We start from the raw sequence: 27923 nt of genomic DNA on the forward strand, positions 1-27923 counted from the left end.
CAGCAGATTTCATAGGCCCTGTACATGTGTTTCTCAGATCTTGGTCCAGTATCTATGGGGATTCTCGATGCAGATTTCTTGGGACCCAACTTTATATAGCTCCCTCCTTTCTCTGGCCATAGCCCCACCAATTCTGGCTGCCTTTAAAAGGTTTTTTTTTTTTTTTTTTTTTTTTTTTTTTTTTTTATAAAAGTGGTAGTATTAGGCAGCTCTATCTTGTTTCTCATTTTGTGGACTTTTTTTAGTTTTTCATTTCATTATTTATTGGTTTCTAAAAAACACTCTGTTGTGTTTAAGAATTTTCTATTTTTATTTTACTTAAAGATGTTTTATCATGAATGTCCAGTGAATTTTATCAGTTATTCTTTCATCATATATTGATATAATCTATATTTTCCCATAAATTTAATTTATTTTTTAAATGTTTTTACTGATTTCAGAGAGAGGAAGGGAGAGAGAGAGAGGGATAGAAACATCAATGATTAGAGAGAATCATTGATCGACTGCTTCTTGCATGCCCCCTGCTAGAAATCAAGACTGCAACCTGGGCATGTGCCTAGTCAGGGAATCAAACCATGACCTGGATCATGGGTTGACAGTGAGTCACACTGGCCAGGCTTCCCTTAATTTATAATGGGTGAATTCTACTGATAAAATTCTTAATGTTCAGTCATTTTTGGATTTCTGTAATAAATTCTTACTTATTATATTGTTAGGCAAATTTTTAGGTCCTTAACATTTAAATTACTAAAAGAGAATAATAAGTTTTAAAATATTATTAAATGGGTGATTTAAAAAAAACAGGAAAAATGCTTATTAAGTTTCAATCACTTTATTTTATTTAAATCTACAAAGGCAATTTGATTAGTAATACTACATAACAAAAGGCTAATATGCAAATCAACCAAACAGCTGAATGACCAATAGCTATGACATGCACTGACCACCAGAAGGCAGATGCTCAATGCAGGAGCTGTCCCCTGGTAGTCAGTGCACTTCCACAGGAGGAGCACCACTCAGCCAGAAGCTGGGCTCATGGCTGGCAAGTGCAGTGGCAATGGTGGGAGCCTCCCTCACCTCCACAGCAGCGCTAAGGATGACCAACTGAAGGTTGGACATCAGTTGGACATCCCCTGAGGGCTCCCAGACTGCAAGAGGGCATAGGCTGAGCAGAGGGAAACCCCACCAGTGCACAAATTTTGAGCACCAGGCTTCTAGTAGGAAAAAAATTTATACAGCATTTCTCTACTTGTGCTTCTAAGATAAATGCATATTAAAGACTGACTTAGAATCCTTTCTCTACCATTCATTTTTCACGTAACCTTGTTTAAGTCACTTATCCACTTGGAGCTACATTTACTTTCACTATAAAATGGGGTGGAAATCATACCTACTTTGCAAGGTTAGTGTGAGCATCAAATGTGGTGATGGATGTGAGCATGTTTTGTAAATGGTAAGTTAACATACAACATTAGTACCTATTCCTCCACACACACTGCCCAGAGTTGCTACCCTATATCCCTCTTTTTTTCAAAAGACTTTTTTTTTCCAGAGTGATCTTCAGTTCATAACAAAACTGAGAGGTATGTACAGAGATGACCCATGTACTCCCTGCCCCACACATGGACAGCCTTTCCCAATATTAATATCCTCCACCTGAATGGTGCATATGTTATAACTGGCATATCATTATCATCCAAACTCCATAGTTTACACTAAGGTTCTTTCTTGGTGTTTTACATTCTATGGGTTTGAACAAATGCATGATGACATGTAGTACCATACAGATAATTTTTTACTCTGAAAATCCTCTGTGCTCTGTCTATTCATCCCTCCTTCCTCAAACTCCTGGCAACTGGTCTTTTTACTGTTTCCATAGTTTTACCATGGCTATCTTTTAGCACCAGTGGTCCCCAGGGACTACACAACTGACATAGGCCATTTTCTATTTAAGGATGGGCTGTGGAAGATGCTCTCTTGACCCCAGTTGTCACTGTCCAATATTGAATTCTCTGTCTGGCTGCTGGGCAGTACCCCTGGATTGTACTGTTTTTCTGAGGGAAGCATAAAAGTGAAGATAAAATCTACTCTCACTTCCTGGGAGAGAGGGAAAAAAAGAAAAATCATGCATCCCATTGTGTGTTAACTTACCATTTACAAAACATGCTCACATCTATCACCACATTTGATGCTCTCGGTAACCTGAATGGAAAAGGAAGAGATAAATAAAAAGGTAATTCAACTCTGGAGACTGGGACTATAGCAAGGACAGGGAATTCTTATCTTCCAATATCTCTGTTAGGACTATTTCATTGTCTTTCCCATGGGAAATAATTTTAACATTCCAATTTAACTTCCCTAAAGTTTACAAACATTTTTAGAGACAGGCCTAGAAACCTAATTACCTAAAGAATTCCGTATTTAACAACAACAACAAAAAATGCATTCTGGATATACAAACAAAATCTTACAAAGATATTTTATAACTTAATCTGCCTTTCTATTTCTATCTTGGAGATTCTCTCTCTCTCTCTCTCATATATATATATATATATATATATATATATATATATATATATATATATATATATATATATAATCACTGAAGCTCAAAATGACTCAACACTCCAGCAATTCTTATGAAGGAATCTATGTGGAAAGGGAGCCTTTGAATGGCTGAAGAGTGGTGAGCAAGCCTCAGGATATATAGCAGAGGAAAGTAGCTAGTTTGTTTTGGAAAGTCCTGGAAATGCTTTGGAATGGTCTTCAGGGAGCAGTCACCAAGCCTCCAGTTGAGTGTCAGGAACACCAGGCTGTCCTGATGCCAGACAATAAGAATAATGAAGAGTTGTGAGCAATTCCAGAGCTGAGAGTGTCCTTAAGAAAATCCCAATAAACTTTTTCTTGGCCAGGTAGCCAAAGTCCTACATGTACCCAGACAAAGTATTAATTAAACAAATGTGCACATATGCCCTCAACTTGTTGCTCTGGGCAATAAAACCATTAAGTTGCAATATTAAGACTTAAGTACATTCACTTGAACTAATTTAACTTGTTTCAGATAATGGGTCCGTAAAATTCCTGGAATTTACCTCCTCTTCTTATTGTTCCCTTTCTGAATTTAATTCCTAGTTCACCCAGGGGCTTCGGCATTCTGGGATACCTGATTTGCTTAAAATAGATGTAAAAGAAGCTCTCTATATTTCTAACCAGAACAGATCATGCTCAGTAGTGAGAAAAACTTTGCATAGTTCAGTAACAAAGCACTGAAAAGAGAGCTAAAAGAGAAGTTGGGGTGGTAGGTATCTGTCTCTGTGGGACTTAGGAGATCCGCTTTTCATGTGTAATGTTTTTTGTTTGGTTGGTAGCTTGGGTTGTTGTTGTTTTGAAATACTGCAAGATAAACATATGGTTCCATGGTGCTATTCTTTTGGTTTCCACATCCAGGATATAGGCCTGCCTGCTTTTCCATTTGTCTCCCTTGAGAGACTCAAAATTGATCTATTAATTTGGATCAGCTTGGGTTGATCCAAAGAAAGGTCAGGGACTACTCACAAATAGTGATGGAAAAGGGTTTTTTTTTTTTTTTTTTTTTTTTTTTTTAAAGAATCAGATGGCAGGAGAAAAGGGAAAAAAAAGGAAGAAGTGAAAATGATGATTAATGTTGATGTTTTAACATGATGCTGTTTTAACGGGGAATTTTAAAGGCTATGAAACATTGAGAAATAAGATTAATGACCTGGAAAATAAACTCAGATTAAGAAATGTCAGATTGGGGGATAATCTAGATGAGGCAGAAGTAAGAAAAACAGTAACCTTCCTCCCCCGCTATCTTTCCACCCCCCCACCCCCCCACCCCCCCCACCCCCACACACACACAACATTGCAAAACTTCTTTGGATGAATAATGTTTACTCCCTTCTATAAGCCTTATTGTAACTTTCTTAAAACTTGATGCAGTGACAGCCATCTGTATTTTACATGTGAAATGAGAACTTCTTGCAGAGGGAAAAAAGCTAATATCTTAGCTTCCTCTGGCCTCTGATTGCTTTTTGTTTCTGTGGAGAAGCTGACAGAGCCACCACCTGTATTGTTTTGGAGGACATTGGGCTAAAGAGTTTTAAACATTCTGAATAAAATAATCACCTGACTGACACCAATGATCATATTTAAAGCATATACTTCTTTGGACTGTTATCTTGATAAGTACTTATTAAGGTTGAGCTGAATTAAAAGAATTTTTAATAGTAAAGAGGAAAGTGTTTTAGAGAAAGTAGATGTGAAACAATTCCTTTGTTCCTGATTCTACCTAGAGATTCCCAGAATGTGTCCTAGAGTCCCAGTGGGTGAGTGGGACTGGGTGTGGTGCACAGCTATCACAGGAAGAATAGAATAGAGTAATTGAGCACTCAGTCTGTGCCAGACACTGTTCTAAGGCTGTATATGTATAATGTAAATTCAGGTGTCTTAACCACAGTCAAAAGTGGTAGGTATTATGATCATCCCCATTATAAAGATGAGAACGTGTCAAAACTGGTTTGGCTCAGTAGATAGAGCGTTGTCTTGCGGACTGAAAGGTCCCGGGTTCGATTCCGGTCAAGGGCGTGTATATTGGTTGCGGGCACATCCCCGGTGGGGGGTGTGCAGGAGGCAGCTGGTCTATGACTCTCTCTCATCGATGTTTCTAGCTCTCTATCCCTCTCCCTTCCTCTCTATAAAAAAATCAATAAAATATTAAAAAAAAAAAAAGATGAGAGCATGAACTGCAGAGGGATTCAGTCATTGCCTGAGGTCACACACCTATTACAAGAGGCAAGATTCATATTCAAGTTATTCTGGCTCTTGAATCCATACTTTCCACCTCAATACTGTGGTTCTGTGCCATATAAAGACACTGAGATTTTAAAAATAATTTATTTCTGACCACTGATGGAAAAATAGATTTGTTTATCCCAGGAATAGTTATGTTAGCAAGAGGAAGTCTTTTTTCTGTTACCCATTCATCTCATAAAATGAGTTTAAATACAAAACAAGTGGAAGTTTTTGCCCTGTTGAAGAGAGTACAAAAAGGTGTGGAGTAAGCAAGAAAAGGACATGGTCAAGAGAGACTTTGTATTACCTCCCTGGCCGGAACGGGATCAAGTTAGATGGGATTTCTTTGAAAAAATATGGAGATATAATTTAAACAGCTGACTTTTTTTAAAATTAATTTTATTTCTTTTGACATATGGGTGGTCTAAATCAGCGTTTTTCAACCGCTGTTCCGCGGCACACTAGTGTGCCGCGAGATGTTGCCTGGTGTGCCGTAGGTGCAGACAAGACAAGAATTTTATAATTTTTCACTATTTTGTTTACTTAATATTTCATAATAAAGTAATTATAAAATACTTTCTTTGTGTTTATTTGATTCCTATTCAAGAGAATTACTTTATTTATAGTCAATATAGGCACAGAGTTAAATTTTTTAACATTTTCTAATGGTGGTGTGCCTCGTGATTTTTTTCATGAAGCAAGTGTGCCTTTGCCCAAAAAAGGTTGAAAAACACTGGTCTAAATGACCTAGCAGCAGTGATAAAAGGAATGCTTAATCACATGTGTAGAAGAAAGAACGAGTTTTGAACCCTGAAGTTACAGGCGTGAGAAGTTAGAAGGTGAGTCACTAGGAGCAGAGGTACTCTTAGAATAAAGAAAGAGTTGGTACTACACCCATCAGAGCAATAGGGAGCACAGGGTGTCTTAATATGATGGATATCTCATCATCTCTTTTTTCCCACCCAAAGGATAATTTAAACATAGTCGAAGTGGCTATAAGCTGGCCAATGGTCCTTGAAGGGTGGAAAGTGCATGTGGAGCAAAATAGAGAGGGTGTTGGAAGCAGAGGAGTGAATTAGCCTACCAGATGAAGGGGAGGGTTGTGCAGAATTGGGAATTCTGAAAGGAGACAAAAGGAGAAGCCCAGGATGGTCACCCCACTACTATTGCTCCCATTACCTTTCTCTTCCTGCTCTGTAAAGTACCATGCTTGCCACAAAAGTGGAAGAAAGAATCTATGTGAGTTTGAGAGATCAAACTGATGAGGGGAAAGGCTTAAAGTAACAGTGAATCTAGAAAAATTATAAAAAGCCATGGAATTCCATCAAAACTTAACAGCAATAACTGTCCATCTTGGATGCCATTGCTCAGAGTCAAAAGAAGGCTTAGCTTAGTTTTTGCACTGCCAAAGAGAATGCATGGAGGTGTGGAGTGAGCTTAGATATTAGGAAGAAATTTTGTTTCTTTTTTTATGTTTTCTTGCTATGTGAAAAAAAAATTCCTCAAAATATTTCATGAGGAGATATGACAAATAAATTAGGAGTTATCTCTTTTGCAAAAAGATAGTATCCTTGCAATTTTATTAATTTATTTGTTAGATAATAGGTTACACCCATATTTGATGAGAATCTTGATGACTGAAAACATGATAATAAAGGGATTGTTACAGGAGATTAAGAACCCAGAATTTGTGCTTGGACACATGGGCAAAGCAGATACAAGCCCTCTCAGCAGATATTTCTAGTTGTGAAATGGGACAACACTTCTAGTTGCTTCTCAGTGATGGGGACTAATGAAATGGTGGTGTTGAACAATCATTCAGCACCTACGCAGTGCTGGGCTTGACAAGCTGTGCATAGAGATTTGAGACCTTTAGGTGCTTCAATGTGAAAATCATCATCATTATCACTTGTAATGTTTCAAATTTTGGAATTATACTATATTTAGCAGCTCTTATTGCAGATTGCACATGAAGCTGTTCAGAGGTGCTTTCTTCATGCTTTATGGTATGCTAAAATTATGATCAATTTTATGCAAACCCAAGGAAAATGGAGAGATTTAATCAGGTTTCATATGAGTTATGATAGTTAAAAAAATGACCCTCTTTTCTAATATAGCCAATGCAATGCCAATTTACAATTTGGATAAAAAGTTAAAATTCTATTCAAGATTTATATTCTTGCAACGTATAGAGTGGGGGCAAAAGTAGGTTTACAGTTGTTCATATGAAAAATAATACAATAATTAATAAATAATAATATAAGAATAAACTCTGTGTTTTGTGTACTCAAACTGTAAACCTACTTTTGCCCCACCTGTATATTCTCATACACATTTCCCAAAATTATGCACTTTATGATTGTATCGTCAATTTAATCCCATTCATTAAAATATATAAAAAAATATAAATAAATGTAAATTTCTCTTTAAGGGTCAAGCACCTTGACCTATCCACAAGTAGTGAGAGGCAGAAATCAAGTTAGGGAAATCAGGGCTCTGATGTTGAAGCCAATATTATCTTTACTACATCACAGTTCAGAGTTTAGCTAATTTAAAATTCCATTATTTTTCACTTAATATTGTATCAAAAGCATATTTGATGTTAAATTCTCTTAGGGGAAGGTATAAACCTTTAAAAAAAAATACTTTGTGGACAGTCATATAAGGTGAAAGTCAGGGACACTGGGTGTTTGTACTGCGGTACTTTGAACCCACTGGAAACACTAGTTATTGCAAAAGGGCAGGCTCTCCTCAATCAGGTTTTGTAGTTATCAGGAGGGGAAGATGACCATGCCTGTCTTTATTTCTACAAAGTCAGAGAACTGTTTAGTAGATTTTGGTTGGGAGGGAGATAGAATTCCTAGGATTAAAATTTAAATAATAAGATAAAAGGAGAGGAAACCTGTTTCCTAGGAATCTCCGGAGAAAGAAACAAGAAAAATCTTTATCTAGCAGGCTTAACCTGTGTAAATTAGTTATTTCCAAGCTTTAGATCTATAAGAAATGGAAGAAAGTAAAAAACAAAACAAAAAATTCTAGAGAATCCAAGATGGTGAAATAGGTAACACCTAACTGCAGCCTCACGCAACAATTTCAATAAAATACAACTAAAATACAAAATGGACATTACCAAGAACTACAGGAAAGTCGACTGACTGGAAATTCTACAAGGAGAAGGAAAGAGAAAACCAAAAGGAAAATCAGAGGAGCTGTAAAAGCCTAAGGTACAGAGACATGCTGCACGCATGGAGAGGAAGGAGCTGGAGAGGAGGGAGAGCCTGAGTGCCTGGCTGGTGTTCCCTAGCGAGAAGGAGATAAAAGCTCTGGACTGTGCTGAACTCTAGATCCCACAGCACTGAACCCCAGTTCTAGACCAGACCCTGGGGACCCAGGCTCATACAGAGGGAGCCTGGGCTGCGAGGTGGAATCTCGGGGGAGTGGCGAAAGGCAGAGCCCTGGAGTCGCGCACATTAAGCGCAGAGGATGGACTGTTGACTCTGCTGCTGGATTGCCCTGGTGGGAAGGACACAAAAGTCCTGACTGTGCTGAGCCCCAGTTCCAACTGCACTGAGCCCCAGTTCTGGGCCAGACCCCAGGGACCCAGGGTCATACAGAGGGAGCCTGTGCTATAAGGCAGAATCCCAGAGGAGCGGTGAAAGGAAGTCCTGGAGGCGCGCACATTGTTCACAGAGAACAGGCAGTTGACTGTGCCGCTGGATTGCCCTAGCGGGAAGGAGACAAAAACTCCAGACTGCTCTGAACCCCACTTCCAACTGAACTGAACCCCAGTTACGGGCTCATTGTGGAAGAGACTAGACTGTTTGGTAGCAGGCAAAACTTGAGGGCACCTTTCTCTCAGAGGTGTTTGCAAGGAGTACTGAAGGACCCTGCAGAATGCTGAGACTCAGGAGCCTCATAGAACGTGGCTGACGGAAGCCAAGGCTCTAGGCTCCACCCTGAAACTCTGCCTCATCCAAGCTGAACACAGAGACTTTTAAGGCTACCAACTCAGGGAAGCTGCAAAAATGCCAAGACAAGAAAACAGATCACAAATGAAAGAATTGGAGGACAAAAAGTGACTGGATATAGAGTTCAAAACCACGCTTATAAGGTTTTTCAAGAATTTCCTAGAAAAGGCCGATAAAATAAAAGAGACCTATGAGGATATGAAAAGGGATCAATAATAAGGGATAATAAGGGATCAACAAGAAATAATAAGGGATCAACAAGAAATAATAATGGATCAACAAGAAATAAAGAATACATTGTCTGAAATAAAAAATATTATACAGAGTCCTAAAAACAGAATGGAAGATCGCAAGAATCAAGTCAAAGATTTGGAACATAAAGAGCCAGAAGACACTCCTCCCCAGAAGCAAGAAGATAAGAGAATCCAGAAAGTTGAAGATAATGTAAGAAACCTCTGGGACAACTTTAAGCGAGCCAACATCAGAATTATGGGGGTCCCAGAAGAAGAGAGAGAGCAAGATAACGAAAACATACTGAAAGAAATAGTGACAGAAAACTTCCCCCACCTGGTGAAAGAATTAGACCTACAAGTCTAAGGAAGTGCACAGAACCCCAAACAAAAGGAATCCAAAGAGGACCACACCAAGACACATCATAATTAAAATTCCAAGAGCAAAAGACAAAGAGAGAATATTAAAAGCAGCAAGAGAGAAATGGGTAGTTACCTATAAAGGAACACCCATATGATTGTCAGCTGATTTCTCAACAGAAACCATGCAGATCAGACGAGAATGGCAAGAAATATTCAAGGTGATGAACAGCAAGAACCAACAGCCAAAAATACTCTACCCAGCAAAGCTATTACTCAGAATCAAAGGCCAGATAAAGAGCTTCACTAATAAGAAAAAGCTAAAGGAGTTCATCACCGCTAAACCAGAATTATATGAATTGCTGAAGGGGGTTCTTTCAGAAGAGAAAGAAAATAAAGATAAAAAATTATGAACAACAAATACATAACTATCAACAAGTGAATCTAAAAACCAAGGAAATTAAAAAAATCTGATGAACAATATTAACTGTTGATTATAATAGAATCAGAGGTATGGAAGGGAAGTGAACTGACAATTCTTGGGGAAAGGGGAGTGGTGGATGCGGGAAGAGACTGAACATAAACTGTGCACCTATGGATGAGGACAATGGGGGGTGGGGAAAGGGCAGAGGGTGGGGTAGGAACCTGGTGGAGGGGGGAAAATGTGGAACTTTGTAATAATATGAACAATAAAAGGTTATTAAAAAAAAAAAAAAAGCAAAGTAAAAAAGGAAGTTCACATGGTACTCTCAAAAGCTGAGCTGAGTAACACTAGCACCCAGGGTTTCAGGATGGATTTTACGAAGACAACATTGGGACCCTGTGTTTCTCCTAGGTGGCTGCCCAGCCTCCTCTGAGGCCTTCCTCTCTGGTGCTCTTCTCTGCTCTCCCCAAGCAAGATGTTGGCTACTCCTACACTCGCTGTTTCCTGCACTCCCCACTTTATTTTCTACCAGGAAATCACTCCACTCCAACAAAGACACAATCATTCCTTGTCATGTATACACTTCATATGTAGATTTACCCCACAGTTACTGAAATGTCAGACTCATGTGACTGCAAATTAATTTCCAATTCAGTCTCAACCTGTCTGCAAAGCTTCTGCAGCCAAGAGCTGCAGCTCAGATCACGTGGCTTGAGCAGCCCCACATCTGTGCTCTGCAGCCACATCTATTTTCTCTGCAAAAGCACAGACATTGCCTCATGCTGACAGGCAGTCGTTTTAGCATTGGCTAATCACCAATATGGTCTGTTAAGTGAGATTCATAGATGCTGATTGCATTTATTGCATAAATTACTTCATTATTAAAATCAGGTCATTTGAGCCCCTAAACCATTAACATGAAGGTTATTAACATAATTTCATAAGCTAATAAATCAAGTACAGGAAAAGAATTAAAGGGTTCTTAGTGATAAGTGTTTCTTCAGAGAGTAAGGCACAAAATTTTTTATGCATATATTAACATTTTATGAGTGGATTCATGCAAGAGCAGTTCTCTCTCAGCATACATGAGCCATACTTTGTCTTCTTCATATTTGGCCTCTGAAGCTCATTTTCAAAATTAAGGTGCTTTTTTCCCCTTTTCAAATAACTATAAAGCAATTTTCAACTGAATCCATTACCTTTCTGTGATATGCACTACCTGTAAAATTCTTATCTTTTAGACTTCTTAGGCTGCAAAAGCTTTGGGGTTGGGGGGAGGAGGCAAGGTAAAGTTGGAAGAAAATATACATTGGATTGGTCTGAGAGAATGTAATTTTCATTCTAAGGTGAGTTTCCAATGTATTCCTAGCCTTAAGAGGATCTACTGAAGCTCTAATTATTTCTCTAATTATAATACATACTGAGGTTAAGTGTTCTTATCAAATGGCACATTAAAAATGGGTTTTATTCCCAAGCTGTGTCTAATTGGCTAAGATACTGGTCTGAACACACAGAAATTGGTTTCCTCGTTCATTTCACTTATCAGATTGTGAGAGATTCTGAAGACAGGAGCCATCATTATCCAGTGCAATGATGTTGCTTAGAAACAAAGATAAGTTCCAATGTAAATTAGAATATAACAACTTTATCCTTTATGCAATTTGTGTAATGTTTTTTGCAAATAGCAACTGATGGATCATAATTGAAATAACATGAAATGTTATTAGCAAGCATTGCATGTGATTTTACAGGTGAATATGGTAGACAGTGGGATTGATGATTCTTTTTAAGAACAAGTATAGTGATCACACCATACCTTTCCTCTACAATCTTTGGTGGCTGTGCATAATTCCCTGAATACAGTACAAACTTCCTCAGGATAGCTACTGTCTGTCTGCTTAAAAACCTTCAATAGTTTCTCATTGATCTTAGGATAAAAATAAAACAATTTTTCAGTATTTCCTACAAGCCCCAAATGTCTAGCCTGTCTTACTGGTCCATGAAAACATAGTGTGCATCTTTGTATGTGTGTGTGTGTGTGTGTGTGTGTGTGTGTGTGCATCATTACATCCTCATAGAAGGGGAATAGTGTTGAAAAGGAGGGAATAATATGTAGAGGTTACAAGTAAAAGCACTGAAAATAATTTATTTTTTTTTTACTTTGTGTTTTTTTTTTCTTCTTTTTTCAAAGAGCAAATCTGCTCATTCCTGCAACAACCTGTTTCATTACCTGCCAAATTATATCTTTCCCATCTTTTTTATTTTGGATAAAATTTACCCATGAAACTTTCTAGTTAAACTATAACCACCATCTGCCTTGTATCACACTGATAGGGCAACACATTCTGCATGGATGTGTTTAGACATTATTGAAGAAGTCTAATATATTTGAGGTGTCTTTTTCCCATCTTTGTATTGTCCTTTCTGATAGTTCTTTCTAATTTAATCTTGTAGCCTTTCCAGAGAAATAATTTATGATTATGTGATAGTGAAAGAACTCTTCAGCATATGTGATCTGGGTCAAATTCTGTCGATCTTATCCTACAGATTCTCCTTTAGCCCATGACTACCTGGAATGAAGACATTTTCCAGCCTCCTTTGCAGCTAGGTGTTGGCCTTGTTCTAGGTTCTGGTCAATGAGATGGAAGCAGAAGTGCCATATATAACTCCAGAAATGTTTTCTAAAAAGTTGCCCTCTTTTGGCTGCTTTCCCCTTCCAGCTGAAAGGGATGTCAAGGTAATGGAGGAAGTCTGAGCAACCATATTAGATTATGAAGTGGACTCATGCTAAAAATGGCAGTATAGCAAGACAGAAAGAGCCTGAGTTGATGATGATTTTCTGAAAATACACTTCTAGACCTACCTCCAGACTCCTTTGACATGAAAAAAAAAATCTGGTCTAGGTTTTCATTATTTAGAGTTTCATTATTCATGGTCATAGAAAAGAAGCCTCAAGAATCATAAATAGCCTTCAAACAAAATCCAAACTGATAATCTGTCAATAATAATAATAATAATAAGTATTATTATTATTATTATTATTATTATTATTAAGCCGAAACTGGTTTGCCTCAGTGGTAGAGCATCGGTCTGCTGACTGAAAGGTCCCAGGTTTGATTCCGGTCAGGGGCATGTACATTGGTTGCGGGCACATCCCCGGTAGGGGTGTGCAAGAGGCAGCTGGTCGATGTTTCTCTCTCATCTATGTTTCTAGCTCTCTATCTCTCTCCCTTCCTCTCTGTAAAAAAATCAATAAAATATATATTTAAAAATAATAATAATAATAATAATAATAATAATAATTAAAAGGGAATAGAAAAAGATAAAACATGTATGCTACAGAGCATATTTCCTTCTACTTGGTGAGAACAGAGAATATTCCCATATGTGGTATGAAGGTTCTGGAAGGGCAGGAAATACCTGAGAATGGAAATATGAACAAGAAGAAGCTGGAATGTAATAAATACTGGCACTTTAGGTTATCAATAGCTGGGTTCAATAGATGAGAGATGTGGAATTTGGTGGGATAGTATCTTCATCTCTCAACCACAGAACTAATTTTTGTTTATGGTGATTAACATACTAAAATAACTTTGAAGTAACAATACCCCCTCTTATTGAAGCTATCCTCAGGAATGTGAAAGAAGGGAGCAAAGAATTCTAGTCTGGCACTATTTCACAGAGTTAAGTACCCAGGAGAATCTTGCCAAGAATGCAGTGACATAGCCATTATACATCGGTGGAGAATCCGAGGTCCAGGAAGGAAAAGTGATTCATCCTAAATCACCCAGCTTTGAACTCTGCTTCCTTGAATTCTGCTACCTTGAACTCGCACCACTCACTTAAGCTACTCTCCATCAGGAAAATAGATTGTGCCCTGGAAAAGGGGGCTAAAGTGGAGTGGAATATTCATCTTTGCCATGGGTCATGGGTAATCAAACATTCATCTTTCATCTACTACCTGCAAAGGAGAAATTTTGCTTTCAAATGTTTACAAAAGACATTCCTTCAAGTTGTTTTTCTGGTTGTAAGAAATGAGTTTGCATGAGATAATATGTAATAGAGCAGTTTGCATGCTGAGAAGTACAGTATAAGACAACACTCTGATATCTGTCTCAAGGAGTTAGAAATCTCCAGGTCCCAAGAATTCGCAGAGGACCAGTCATAATGTAGTTATGAAGCTATACTTGAGATAATGAAATGAAAGAAAATATGACTAATGTTTTATTTGGTACTACACAATAATTCCTCAAAGTACAGAGCTCTTCAAACAATAATACTGCTATTCAAAATAAAATTCCTGATATGTTGTTTCTTTCTATTAAATCTTTCAGCATATTTCATATTCATTACACATTTCTAATGCTTCTAGGTGTATTAAGGTGCTAAATTTGAGGTGGCTATAACAAATCTGTACATAATGGAAGATATGCTTTTTCTTGGGGTCTTATCCCTACAGCTTCAGGAAAGTGTCCATCTTAGAATATTAGGTTTTTAATATTGAACATTAGTTCAATATGTAAGCAATCCAATCCCTTATTTATAAGTGTGAAAACATTGAGGTCCTAGAGGAGAAATATTTTGGCCAAGGTCACAAAACTAGTTGAGGTTTTAATAAAAGGAATTTCTTCAATTCCTTTTATATCTTTGCAGAACAGATTAAAAAGAAATATTTTTCTTCCCCTTCTGTTTTCTTATCCACCCAGCATTCCAGATGAAGTCCCAAGAAATTTGGAATCACAAATATAATACAACAAAAAAACTACTATATACAATTTATCAATTTTTTTTTTACTCTGAAGGAGTAAAATGTATCATAACTATTCCTTTTTTCTCACTTTGTTGTCAGCTTTTCATGCATGGGTTGAACTGGCTGTTCTTTGCACTGAGGTGTGTGTGTGTGTGTGTGTGTGTGTGTGTGTGTGTGTGTGTGTGATGTAGTAACAGTTCATTAGTAGCATTTCAGAGCAGAAGGAGACCTTGCTAACACACCAAGATTCTGCAGCATGGGGTGCTGGGCGCAGCTGCTGCTGTCAGGTATCAGCAAAGCCCGGACACATAGCAGGCATTAGCCCAGGGCTAGGAGTGAGCTTCTCAGAGCAGCCAGTGTCCCCCTGTGGAGCCAGCCAAGTAGGTAGATGCCTGAAGGCCCGTGGTAATCCAGGCCTAGCTCATAACACCTCTTAGAGATATTCACATGGAACAAATGACTGACACCCAAAGGGGCAGCACATACTTGTGAAAAGAGCCGTTGTTGCATTCGGAGAGTCTGAGGTTGTAGCCACCACACTTCCTCTGGCTGGGTAATGCTCCCTACCTACCTTCCTACATTTGTCAAAATCGTATTTGGCCCAACTGTCAGTTCTTGGACAAAAGTTATCAGGAAAGGGTAGAAACAATTAATGAAACAGCATGCTTTAAGGGGAGGAGAGATAAGAACATATTAAAATAAGATAACTAGGAGGTGATAAATTCTCATCTTGTATACATAATTTATTTGAGCGACAGTATCACTAGTATATAACATATCAAAGCTTAATGCATTTCAGGGAATTCAATATTTTACCTTCCTCAAAATTGATTGGGAGCTAGCACTTTTCACTTTTCATTTCAAACATTTAGAATGAGAAGTGAGCGTGCTTTCCTACTTTCAACTCAGAAAAAAACAACTAATGAATTCATGAAGTATTTATTCAGCATCTACTCAATTTGCATGTGTTTAGCAATATTGGGATTAAAGTTTGGACCTGCATGATTCTTGGAGTACATTTTAGGCATCATGTCATTCATACAAATAGTCTATTGAGTGCCTTCTCTGGACCAGGCAAAGAAGGCTGTTCTGACATTACTATTTTGAAATTGCCACTTGGTAATTGCCACCTTCACTCTATCTCCCCCCCCCCCACCCCCGCACCCTCCAATCCACAGGGAATAGAAGAATTTCTGAACTCATGTCACTGTTGTTTAATGAAAACTAATAGAAACTTATTATCATGCAGAACACAGGGAACATAATTGGTTTCACAATTACTTAGTGCCCCTAAAAACAAACCACAGGGACTTCTAGCTAAACATGGCAGATAAAAAAACACATGATGATACATCCAGTTCCTCTTAGTGTCCCACTAAGATGACAATAAGAGAAGGAAATAGCCCCCATCAATATGGACTATGAGAACAAAAGAGGAAATAGGAATATTTTTAATGTCAGAGAGCAGATGGATGGGTGATAACTCACTTGCCAGAGAGGAGAAAGAATGGCAAGAGCCTCTAAGAGGTAAAGTGAAGCCCAGCTGACATGGATCAGTTGTTGAGCATCAACCTATGAACCAGGAGGTCACAGTTTGATTCCCAGTCAGGGCGCATGCCTGGGTTGCAGGCTCAATCCCCAGTGTGGGTCCTGCAGGAGACAGCCAATCAGTGATTATCTCTCATCATCTATGTTTCTATCTCTCTCTCCCATATTCTCTGATATCAATAAAAATATTTTTTTTTAAAAAGAAGAAAAGTGAAAACCAGACTTAATGGAGACACTGTACAGTCTCATTAATAGGGGTACCCACTGCCTCAGAAGGAATGTGGGCAGGACTTGAACCAGGAAGAGGGGTTAAAAGTCAGTGCAAGGAGTTCACTGAGATTCCCTACTATGTCCTGCATGGCCAGCAGCTATCCCTTCCCGACCCAGGACAGGACTGCAGGTTCATTCTCAAAAAAGGTTGAGTGACAAGGTTCTAGACTAGGGAGCACAGGGCACAGCTGAGGGAACTCAAGTCTCAAAAAGTTGCCTCCTATGCACCATTTTGTTTTTTCAGGAATCTACTAGAGGATATGCTCTTCCAAGATGAGAAAACTCAGGAAGTCCATGCTATTAGTTAGGAAACGGCATATGAAAGTAGCCAAGGGATCCTCAGAGTTCCTATGTAGCAGACCCAAAGAAGTCTGGTCCATTTAGGAATAGAAGAGCAGAGGCTCCAGAGGGATGTGTCCATGGAGGTGGATGAAAAAACTGACAAGCCACCTAATGTGCTTGCTTATAGGAAATATATACTTAACTGCTAAGAGTTTGTAGCTGTATTTGTGGAAAGTGCATAGAAAAACTATGCAAACAACTCAAAATAAGATTCAATTATTTACCTTTAGGATCAGAATTGAAATCCTTATACTAGTATAAGAAAGAAAATACAATCCTAGTTCACTATAAAATCCAGTTATAAATAAACTAGAAGCCTAGTGCATGAATTCACACACAGGTGAGGTCAGGCCAGCCCACCCCAATGGGAAACCTATTGGGCCATGCCAGCAAGGGAGAAGGGGCCAAGGGTGGTTGGCTGGCTGGCCCTGCCTCTGATCAGAGTGATGGGGGCCTATTGGGAGCAGGGCCAACCAGGGAGGGGGGCTGATCGGAGCCCAGATCAGGTTGGTTGGCTGCCACAATGTGCATCCTAGACACTGGTCGGTTTGGTCATTCCGCCATTCTGGTCACTGGGCTTTTATAGATATATATAGATAGATGTCCATCATTATAACAGGGTAAACACTGAATTCTGGTTGAGTCCCATTGGTGACATATGGTGTGCAATGCTATAAAAAGACAGGGGCTGCAAGGGGAAGCGCACATGTGTACATATTATTCGTGTGTGGCAGATTGCAAAAATGGCCACTATTCTCTTCTCCCTGTATCTTTCACAATGTGACTATATGGCATCTTCCATCTAGAAGTGGGGCCCATTTTTCTCCTCCCCTGAAACCCACCTGGCCTTGTGAAGAATGCAGCGGGAGTACCAGCAAGCCAGTTCTGGGCCTGGGCCTCAAGAAGCTCCACATGCTTCCACTCGCACCCCTGGAAGTTTGCCCACTCCCTGTATGAACAAGCCTGGACTGGCTTGTCAGCGGATGAAAGACCACATGGAGCATGGAAGAGCCACCCAGCTGAAGCCACTTAAACCAGTCATCCTCCAACCAACCCAGTCACTGGCCACAGCTGCATACATGAAGCTCAGCCACGACTGGAAGGATCACCCAGCCCAGGTCAAATTGATGAGCCACAGAATGGTGAGTGAATAAATAGGTGCTTTAAGCCAACTTGATTTGTTATGCAACAAAAACTAATTGAAACTGTGGGTATATATGTCTATAGGAAGCTGTTCATGCAATAATGGTACATTTTTGTGTTCTGTGATGAGAAATCAATACGTTTATCTAAATCTGAAAAATCAAGCAACACAGTAGAAGCAGGTTATTTAGAAACATGGAGACAAAAACATTGAATAGATTTTAAAGTGGCTATTTGAGGTCAGAAGAGTCAAGTAGAGGACTAAAATTATCATTATAGGCTTTGTGAAACTATTATTTAAAATGATGTACACATTCCTTTTTTTTCTTTTTTTAATTACAGGGGTGATTTTTTTTTTATAATATATTTTATTGATTTTGTACAGAGAGGAAGGGAGAGAGAAAGAGAGTTAGAAACATCGATGAGAGAGAGTCATTGATCAGCTGCCTCTTGCACACCCCCTACTGGGGACATGCCCACAACCAAGGTACATGCCCTTGACCGGAATCGAACCCAGGACCTTTCGGTCCCCAAGCCGATGCTCTATCCATTAAGCCAAACCGGTTTCGGCCACATTTCATTTTTTATGAAATTGCAAATTAAGTGGAAAAAGAAAGAAAAGTAACTAAACTTTCAAATTATTGACAGTTCGCTGGTGTAGAGCATCTGCCACCGCCAGCGCTAGTCATGTGTTCAACACATGCCCTGGTGGCTAGAGGAATTTCCGACTAAGACACGGCCACAACCAACCCAATTTTGCCTTTTGATTAGTATTCAGTCTTTATGCTTGCATGCTTGTGGTTAGTACACAGTGGGAGAACTGAAAAGAAGCACATGGCGAAGTTGGATGCAATCTCAGACACTGCAGGTGTTCTCCAAGTTGCTAGTTTCCATTCTAATAGAGTCAAATAAGGACCGCAAACATCAAAAATAATGGAAAACTGGCTGCAACCAAAATCAGGGCATGGAAAAATTGGTCATTAAAAATTATTCTGTGGTAACATTGTTGACTTGGCATGGATAAAAAGTGGAGCAAATCACCATATTCGACATGTGAAGTGGCACTGTGAAAACACACACACACACACACACACACACACACACACACACACACAATGGCAGTGAGCATAGCTGTTGCCAGATGATCACTGCTTTCTTTCCTGATGCTACTCTCTGTGCTTTAAGTATATTTTTCTCTGTATAATTATTATTTTAACATATGTCTATTAAATTGCCTCTCCCATGTTAGGTTGGAAACAAGTAAGCAGTATTTAGAAAAGACACAGAAGGTAAAAAAATATGACACTACCTGAGGTATTTATTAGTTGGGATAGGCTAGTGTGTGTCATAGTAATGAAAACCCCCAAATCTCTGTGATTTAACATCTCAGACCACATATCCAAAGACAGGTCTTCAGAAGGACTGTTCTGTCTAAGTAGCTTGGAGGCCCAGGCTAACGTATATGACTACTATCACTCCCTCTCAAAGCTCACCAGCAGAACTGTGCATCACTTCTGGCCATATTTCATCAGCCATTGCCACTCTTGTGGCCGTGCCTAAACTCAAATGGTGGGAAAACATAATCCTTCGATGTACTCAGGAGAAGAGAAGTATTTGTGACATATTTCAACTCAGTCTAGTGTTCTCTCTGCTGGTCAACATAGTCAGACAACCCCCAGCATACAAATTAGTTTTGTTTATTTTATCAAAAGTATAGGAACTTTGCCTGGATGTGTTTTGCTCCCAGAAAATTATTATGCAGCAAAAGGAAATGATGAATCTGGCTAAAGGGGGAGGGCCTGGGAGGTTACACGAGGTACGAAAGTTATGTAAACTAATGTGGTTTCCTTTTTTCTTCTTGCGGTTTAATGATGCAGCACTGTATTTGCAGACCAGTCCTGCTCACTCTTTAAGCGGCTGCTGTAACAAGATCACCCGGTCACTAACCAATTTACTTTTGCCTCCAAGTGAAGCCTCCTTTTTGCCTAAATTTTGAAAATTATGAGTTTAACAGAACACTACCCTCTGCCCGGAAATAAAAATGCAAATGCTAGTGAGAAAACTTTATCTATATTTCAAAGCAAAAGTTGCACTTTGAGAAGCAGAGGTTAAGACTAGTAGAGCCTACAGATCTGGAGGTTAAAAGAATTATAGTTTTCAGGTGAGACACTGCAGAGTCAGAAAGGAGCAGGGTGGATTTTCACATCTGGGGACGAAGAAGGAAACTTATTTTCCTGCAGTTATTTGTGAAGAACTGCAGTGATAAGCACTGGGCTTCTCTCTTGCATAAAAATGAAAATAGAGACGAAGGGATTCCAAATATTTAGCTAATGCCTCTAAACCCTTTGTGCCCACAACTTCAAATACATTATGTGTCTAATCCAACTATAGTTACACCTCCTCCTTGCTAAAAGCCAAACAACTAGGAAGCTAAAAAAATCACAAGTCTTTACTGCATTGAAGTAATGAAAACATATGGCAAGCAAAATCAGTTGAAATCAGGCATACCTTCAAGGAAAAAAAAACCTATTTCCCTCTTAACAAAGAATGTTACCAAGTTAGGACTGATTTCAGCCAATTTGTTAGCTTCTCTACAACACGTGGTGCATTAAGGCAGAAATAAACTTTACTGAGATAAACCACATATCTAATTATCCTCATTTTGAACTCGAAAGTCTTTATTATGGAAGGTTCCAACTGGTCTGAATTATAAGTATAGAGGTCTTTAACAGGGGACCTAATGAGATCCGTTTTGAATATTTGTTGTAAATACTAACATCCATGAGTAGGTTCCTTGAACTTCAAAAGGTCTGTTAATGATTCTGGGAGTGTCCTTTAGTTCTCTCTGACAAGCTGGTGGCATGTGATGGCCAGGAGTTTGAAGGAGTGATCTGAGCTGCCTGCTCTTTTGTCCTATGTAATGTGCATCACTTCTGGCCATTGAAGTATACATGTATGGGATACTTCCAATCTCAGTACCTTTATATTGTAAATGAAAATTTATTGGGTATAGATTATTATATTATATATATATATATATAATAGATTTGTAGATTATTCATTTTAAGCTCTTTTTTACTTTATTTATTGATTTCTCTAGATCAGAGTTTCTCAAACTTGGCACTATTGACATTTAGGGTGGGTAATTCTTTGTGATGGAGAAGGCTGTCTTTGCATTGTAAGCTGGTTTAGCAGCATCCATGCCTCTACCAATTAGATGCCCCTCCAGTTGCAACAAATAAAAATGTGCTCAGACATTGTCAAATGTCCCTTGGAGGCCCAAATCTCCCACATTTGAGGACCACCAAGTTATACTATTACCATCCAATAGAAATATAATTCAAAAATAAGTCCAAGTCTCAGACTTTTAAATTTCATACTTTCTAGTAGCTACACTAAACAACAGTAAAAAGAAACTAACAAAATAAATTATAGTAATTTTTTATTTAACCCAGTATATCCAAAATATTATCATTTTAACAAGAAACAACATAAACATTATGCATGAGGTATTTTCCATAGTTTTTTTGTTTTGTTATAGTTTTCCTCCCCGCCCCCCCATTTTGCCCCCATTACTAAATCTTTAAAATCTGATGTGTACTTTATACTCACAGCACGTCTCAATTTGGAGGATCCTCACTTCAAAGGCCCAGTAGCCACATGTGTTGAACAGCAAAGGTCTAGATTGCTGTTATGAACTCTATGTTTGTGTTCCTCCAAAATTTATATGTTGAAATACCACCCAAAGGATGGTATTAGGAAGTAGGTTTTAGAGGTAATTATGTTCAAACTAGAGGCCCAGTGCATGAATTCATGCACCAATGGGGTCTCTCAGCCTGGCCTGCAAGATGAAGCTAAAACTGGCTCTCCAAAATCCCATAAGAGGTCCCACATTGCAAGAGGGCACAGGCCAGGCCGAGGGACCCAACCAGTGCATGATTGGGGCCAGGGAGTGACTCGGGAGATTGGCCAGCCAGGGAGAGACTACAGGAGGGCTCCAGGGCATGTCCAGACTAAATTTCACCCAGTCTTAATCAGCTAGATCCCAGCAGCAAGCTAACCTACTGGTCGGATTGCCTGCTCCCTGGTGGTCAGTGCACATCATAGCAACTGGTCATCTTGTTGACTGTCTTCCCCCTGGCAGTTAGTGCACGTCATATCAAGCAGTTGAGTGACCTTAGCATATCACTAGCATATTATGCTTTGATTGGTTGAACAATCGACAGTCGACTGGACATTTAGCATATTAGGCTTTAATTATATAGAATGAGGTCATGACTGTGGAACCCTCATGACAAGATTAGTGTCCTAATAGGACTAGACTAGAGTTTGGTCTCTGGGACATGTGAGGTTACAACCAGAAGATGGCTGTTAGCAAATCAGGTAGAGGGCCTCCACCAGACACCAGATCTGCCAAAGCCTTAAGCTTGGCCTTTAGCCTCCAGAACTGTGAGATATAAACACTTGTTATTTAAGCCACTCATTTGTGGTATTCTGTTATAGCCACTCAAGCTGACTAAGACAGTAGATTTGCTCTTTTCCAGTATCTCTGGCAAAACGCTGCTTGTTTTGCTTATTGAGATTTGGATGTCGAGGTTCTTTCTCTCCATAGCTAGAATGTAAATTCTGAAAAGGCAGGGACCATAACTTGTCATGCTCACAGCTATAAATCCATTGCCCAGCACCATGCCTGACACAAAATCAGCACCAGTGTTGAATGACTCTTGAGTGCACACACGCACCCATGTATGATTCCTTCTCTCTCTGAGTGTCTACAGCATCCTATTGCTTGCTGTGTGGGTGAAAAGGGCAGATAGGACACAAGTATTTCTTCTTACTCACTTCATGCCAATTTTGTGGGGGTACATTTTCACCTAAAGAATTGCACAATGAGAACTAAAGATATGACTGATATAACATGTCTACCATGATTTTGATTTCTAAAAAAAAACATTAAATTTAGGCTATGTTTACCATTAAATACATTATGTGAAGTGGTAAACATCTTAATTGCCAATTTATTGCAATGTTGGGTTAATTAAAATTCTCTAGCAAACATCCTGTGGGGGAGTACGTTTGCAATTTTGTTGTTTTTCATTGTACTAGGTTTTTGCATGAATCCTATTATAACACTGGTTAACAGAAAATAAAAGAAACCTCAGTCATGGTCATTCTTCCCTGTCAAGAGCCGTTTTTTCATTCCAGACTGCCATTTAGAGAATTAAGAGAGCTGACAGAGTAACACTTGAATATAAGCTCGTGTAGCTCGGTCTGTTTCTTTCTTCCTAAGAATGATCTCCTCTTCTTTGTATGTATTTTCTTTGTGTTGTTTCCTTCGTAAATCTTCTTGCCCTGACAACCATCTCCAGAAATGTTGACAAGATGAGGAGTAAGGCACCCTCACTCCAAAGTATTTTCCTTTAATTTTTTCATTCTAAAACAGAGTGTTTTTTGTTTGTTTGTTTGTTTGTTTTGAAATCTAATACCATATGCTTCCCAAATTTGCAAGATCATCAAAAGCCTTTGGGGGAGTTTTTTAAAAACCTAAAGGGATTGAAAATGACAACAAATAGTAAAGAGGTCAGGCAGTTGATTAGTAAGCATATGTTATTTTCCTAAGTCCAAAGGGACCCTGGCCCCCAAAGATGATACTTCATTCCCTCTGGTGTGGATCCTGATTGCTGCATGTTTTTAAGCCTTGTGAGTGATTTTGATGATCATCCATATTTGGAAACCAGTGATTTCCTTTACAAATTAAAAGAGGGAGTATGTGGTAGGGAGATCTATCCTAAGATCCTTTGCTTTTCTCTTGTGAGCCCTTCTCTGGGCTAAATAAGATCTTCTCCAGTGGTGAGTAACATCCAGAACCTAAATGAGGGTTAATGAAAAGTACTTGGAGCTATAAGTGATTTCATCTGTTACTGACAACCTGTCTCTATACAAGTCAATTTTCCTAGTAATTAGTTTTCTGCCTGAAAAGTGGATTTCGTAAGGAATGACCCTTTATGTTTGTTGAAAATGTGAATTTTGGCTGCAGAAGATACATTAATTAAAACTATTATGATTATTCATTGACATAAAAAACAAAAGACTAGACTTGCTTCTCAGCATTTCCTCCCAAACATTTTCTTGCTACCTTTTTCATTGATAGAAAATCCTTTTTATTGTTTCCATAAGAAAACATCCTAAGACTCAGTCTAATGGAGAAATAAACACAGTAAGAACATAGATATATAACAGTACACAGTTTCTCTGATCTCAAATAAAATTTCAAATTAGCATAACATTAGTTCCATAAAATTATTTCTTGTTGTTTCATAGTACATTTTCAAATATATGGGAGCACATTTTTTCTTATGGGGATATTATTTCACATTTGAGTCATAGAAATTTAAAGCATTCTTTTGTTAGTATTTTCTAAATAATAGGGCTAATTTCAATGAGACATAAAAGAAAACTGTGGCTAATGACTAAGAATGAAAACATGGCTAGTTAGAATTAGTATACATATATAAACTTAATTAATATTTATTTTATTCAGATTGAGTAATTTGCATAAAATTTGATGGGTATTTAGTTTATGACATGTTTTCATTTTGTTAAAGCTGTGGTATTTTATGAATATCACAATGGCTCCAAATAGTCATCATAGTGAGATAATTAAGGTATCACAATGATAGCTCAAATTTTGTGGTCAATTTATATTTTCATGGACAGCCATTTTATAAGCCATTAGGTGTTCTTAGGGTTTGTCTTCAGGGACAAATTAAAAACACATTCTTACCTATCTATATAAAATCTCAATGATCTGGAAAGATGGAGGGTGGTACCACCCAACATTGGACTGTGTTGCCAAAAGAATACTCCTCTGATCGGTTTCTTATTTATCATGAGGAGTGGCACACATGTGGAAACCATCTCCGATTGGAGCCAGCACCATATGCCTCTTGTAAAATACCACCCTCTGAGGCGGTGGAGAAAAGCTCTTTATTCCCATCTCCACCCCATTTCCTGCAACTGCTGTGAAGTCACAGAACTCGGGGAAACAGTGATGCTTCCTGGCCTAGATTTATCACCATCTGGGAACCAGAAAGGGATGCCTGGTGCTGCCACCACCACTTTCATCTGTCACCTTCTCAGAAATTCATCACCCACAGAGGACTCTAACCAATGACAGTCACCTCGTCCATGGGGAAGAGGAAGAGAAATGATAGGAGTGAGATCTGCCTGAAACCCTCTGGGCTGTTTCTACTTGCTACCTCATCCTGCAGAAAAGCCTCCGGCTGGTTTCCAGGCTCCACCCTGACAATTTCTCTCCAGCCAAATGGGTCTCACTCATCCATGAACAGACTCCTCTATGCCTCTTTCTTTATTGAGGTTGTTGCTCTTTCCTGTTCTGCTTCCAGGGGTGACCCAAGCCTCAAATCTCACCTCTGTCTCCCCTGATTCCTCTAGCACACACGGCAGTTCTTCCCTCTGACCTCACAATTTCATCTGTAACAAGTAATTTAGAACCTAATTATATACCAGGGTGTGTTTTCCTTTGATTGCTCCTTGTGTTAAATTTAGTTCCCCAATCAAATGGTAAAGTCCTTAGAATAAGATTTTTGACCAATGTCTATTTGCTAAATTCTTCTTACTTTCTCTTTCCTCCAGTTCCTATCAGAGTGCTCAGTCCATAATAGGTGTTCAATAATTCATACAACCTTAGAGTTGGGACTTTTATTTATTTTATTTATTTTATTTTTTTAAAAATATATTTTATTGATTTTGTACAGAAAGGAAGGGAGAGAGATAGAGTTAGAAACATCAATGAGAGAGAGTCATCGATCAGCTGCCTCTTGCACACCCCCTACTGGGATATACCCGCAACCAAGGTACCTGCCCTTGACCGGAATCGAAGCCGGGACCTTTCAGTCCCCAAGCCGACGCTCTATCCATTGAGCCAAACCGGTCTCGGCTAGAGTTGGGACTTTTAAATCCAGCTAATAGTTGGGCAAATAAACTCTACTATGTTAGAGCGATAACCACTTTGTAGCCCTTTGCTCCTTCCTTCCACCCTCTCTCCCCCTCCCTACCTTTTCCCTTCAGTCCCTTGCTTCCACATTCATGCAGAGCTAAAATCTTTCCAACTATCACTTTTAGTAAGGTATTTATTCAACAAAATTTATTGCTAAGCTCTGCAGGTATAAAGCGACTACCACAGGGCTGTCTTGTGGGAAAGACAAACCAATGCACATGGTACAGTGTGAAGAGAATGATACTAGAGGAAGGTTGGAATGGCTGAGAGGACACCTCCCTCCCTCTGAGCATCTCAGCTTTGCAGTTCTGTAAGGTCCAAACAGATCCTACTAGAATGTAACGATCATTGATTCAACTGTGAAGACAGAGTCTAAGGAGAGAAATGACTAAGGTTGACCTAAAATTACACAGGAAGTTTGCAAATTATGTAGCAGTTGTGTCCTACCAGCTCATTACTAAGAATAGTGTTTGGAACTGTGGAGCACCTTGTTCTAATTCAAACACAGTTTTGCATAGCGATTATGTCCTTGGGCCAGCACATAAAAGCCTATTATATCCACTATGTACCTAAAGTTTAGCACAGCTTAATATAATCTCACCATATGTAAATGGGTTGTTTCAGGAAGCATTCGAGTTCCAACTTTGTACCTGGGAAGAAGCACCCTGTCCTCTCCCCCCTGTTTCCTCTGCTCTCCTCACCTTACCATTCAGAGGGAGGGGGCACCCTCCTCACGAAGTCTCCCACTTAAACAAAGTGGAATGAGTTGTCAGCTAGCCTCTCTCATGGCAGCTAGGACCAACCTTTCAAGGTGGAGCCCAGAGAACATGGGAGAAGAGGAAAGAGCTTTGTGTGTACCCTAACCACATTTTCTCATTGTAAAATGGGGATAAGCAGTCTAACAAAAGGTTTTTGGATTCTTTTCTTGGTAGAAGAAGCAATCTGGGATATGTAATTTTATCACCAATTTCTGGAATTTTCAAGACATTTTATCTGATTCTGAGTTCTTGAGAGGATTAGAGATAATGCATGTACAGTATTACTTGTGTAGTAATAACAATTTTAAGTAAAATAAACACAGTATTTATTGGGAGCTTGCTATTACTATTTATTATATTATCACCATTGTACTATCATAGCCAATTTGCAGATGAGAAACTGAGGCCTAAAAGGTGAAGGAAGGCCCCTCAGTAAATCAGTGGCAAGCTGAGATTCAAACCTATGAGGCTGATGTCAGAGGCCAGAACTCCGGCTTTTGATGTTATTGTTGGTGGGACCAATAGAACAGACATTTAAAATACACCAGATTTGAGAGAGAATAAAAGGTCTGTTAGAAAATTCAGAACACATGCTCCTGGTGGTTTCCAGTGGGTGGGCTAAGGAGAGGGCTGAGGATCAGGGGTTAAAGTCTGAGGAGGCAGAGGGGAGAGACTGTGGGCCTGCACCATCTGTCCCCAGTCTCCGCCCTTCTGTGCTCACTCCCGCTACCGCCCGCTTCCACACACTCTCCTGGCACTTAGAGCTCCGAGGCGACTCCCTTCGCCCTCTGCCTACGGGCCTGTTATTAAACCTCCCCTTTCCACACACGTGGCTTTAGAGATCAGGACTTCCTTTGATCTCCCAGTTTTCTTGTTCTGCCATCTTCCAGCAGAGCTGGCAGTGGGGGCTTTTGCCACCCCCTCCCCCTTCATCTTCAGTTTTAGCCAGGCACAGAGATAGAGATTCACTAGGTAATAAAACACCAGCAGCAGGTTTTTCCCAAACACCATTGTCTGTAGCAAAAATTACTCTTTGCTCTAGTAAAACGCCAGCCCCAGGGCACCACCCAGGCCTGGCTTCCAGAACAGATGACGAGCAGCATCAGGGGCTTTGGGAAGCGGGGCTGTGGGGTGGGCACCGCTGCAGGTGGGGTAGGAAAGGAAGGAGTGTCTGGCTTCTCTCTTGCTTTCCTCTCTTTGCCACGTCTCTCCTTCTGTTCTGATGTCACAGATGTTGCCCTTGCTCAGCCCCTGCAAGATGAGGGCGGTGCCTCCAGCGGCAGCCAGAGAGTGGTGAG

This window comes from Pipistrellus kuhlii, unplaced genomic scaffold (assembly GCF_014108245.1).
Source record: "Pipistrellus kuhlii isolate mPipKuh1 unplaced genomic scaffold, mPipKuh1.p scaffold_m20_p_2, whole genome shotgun sequence".
Taxonomy (NCBI): Eukaryota; Metazoa; Chordata; class Mammalia; order Chiroptera; family Vespertilionidae; genus Pipistrellus; species Pipistrellus kuhlii.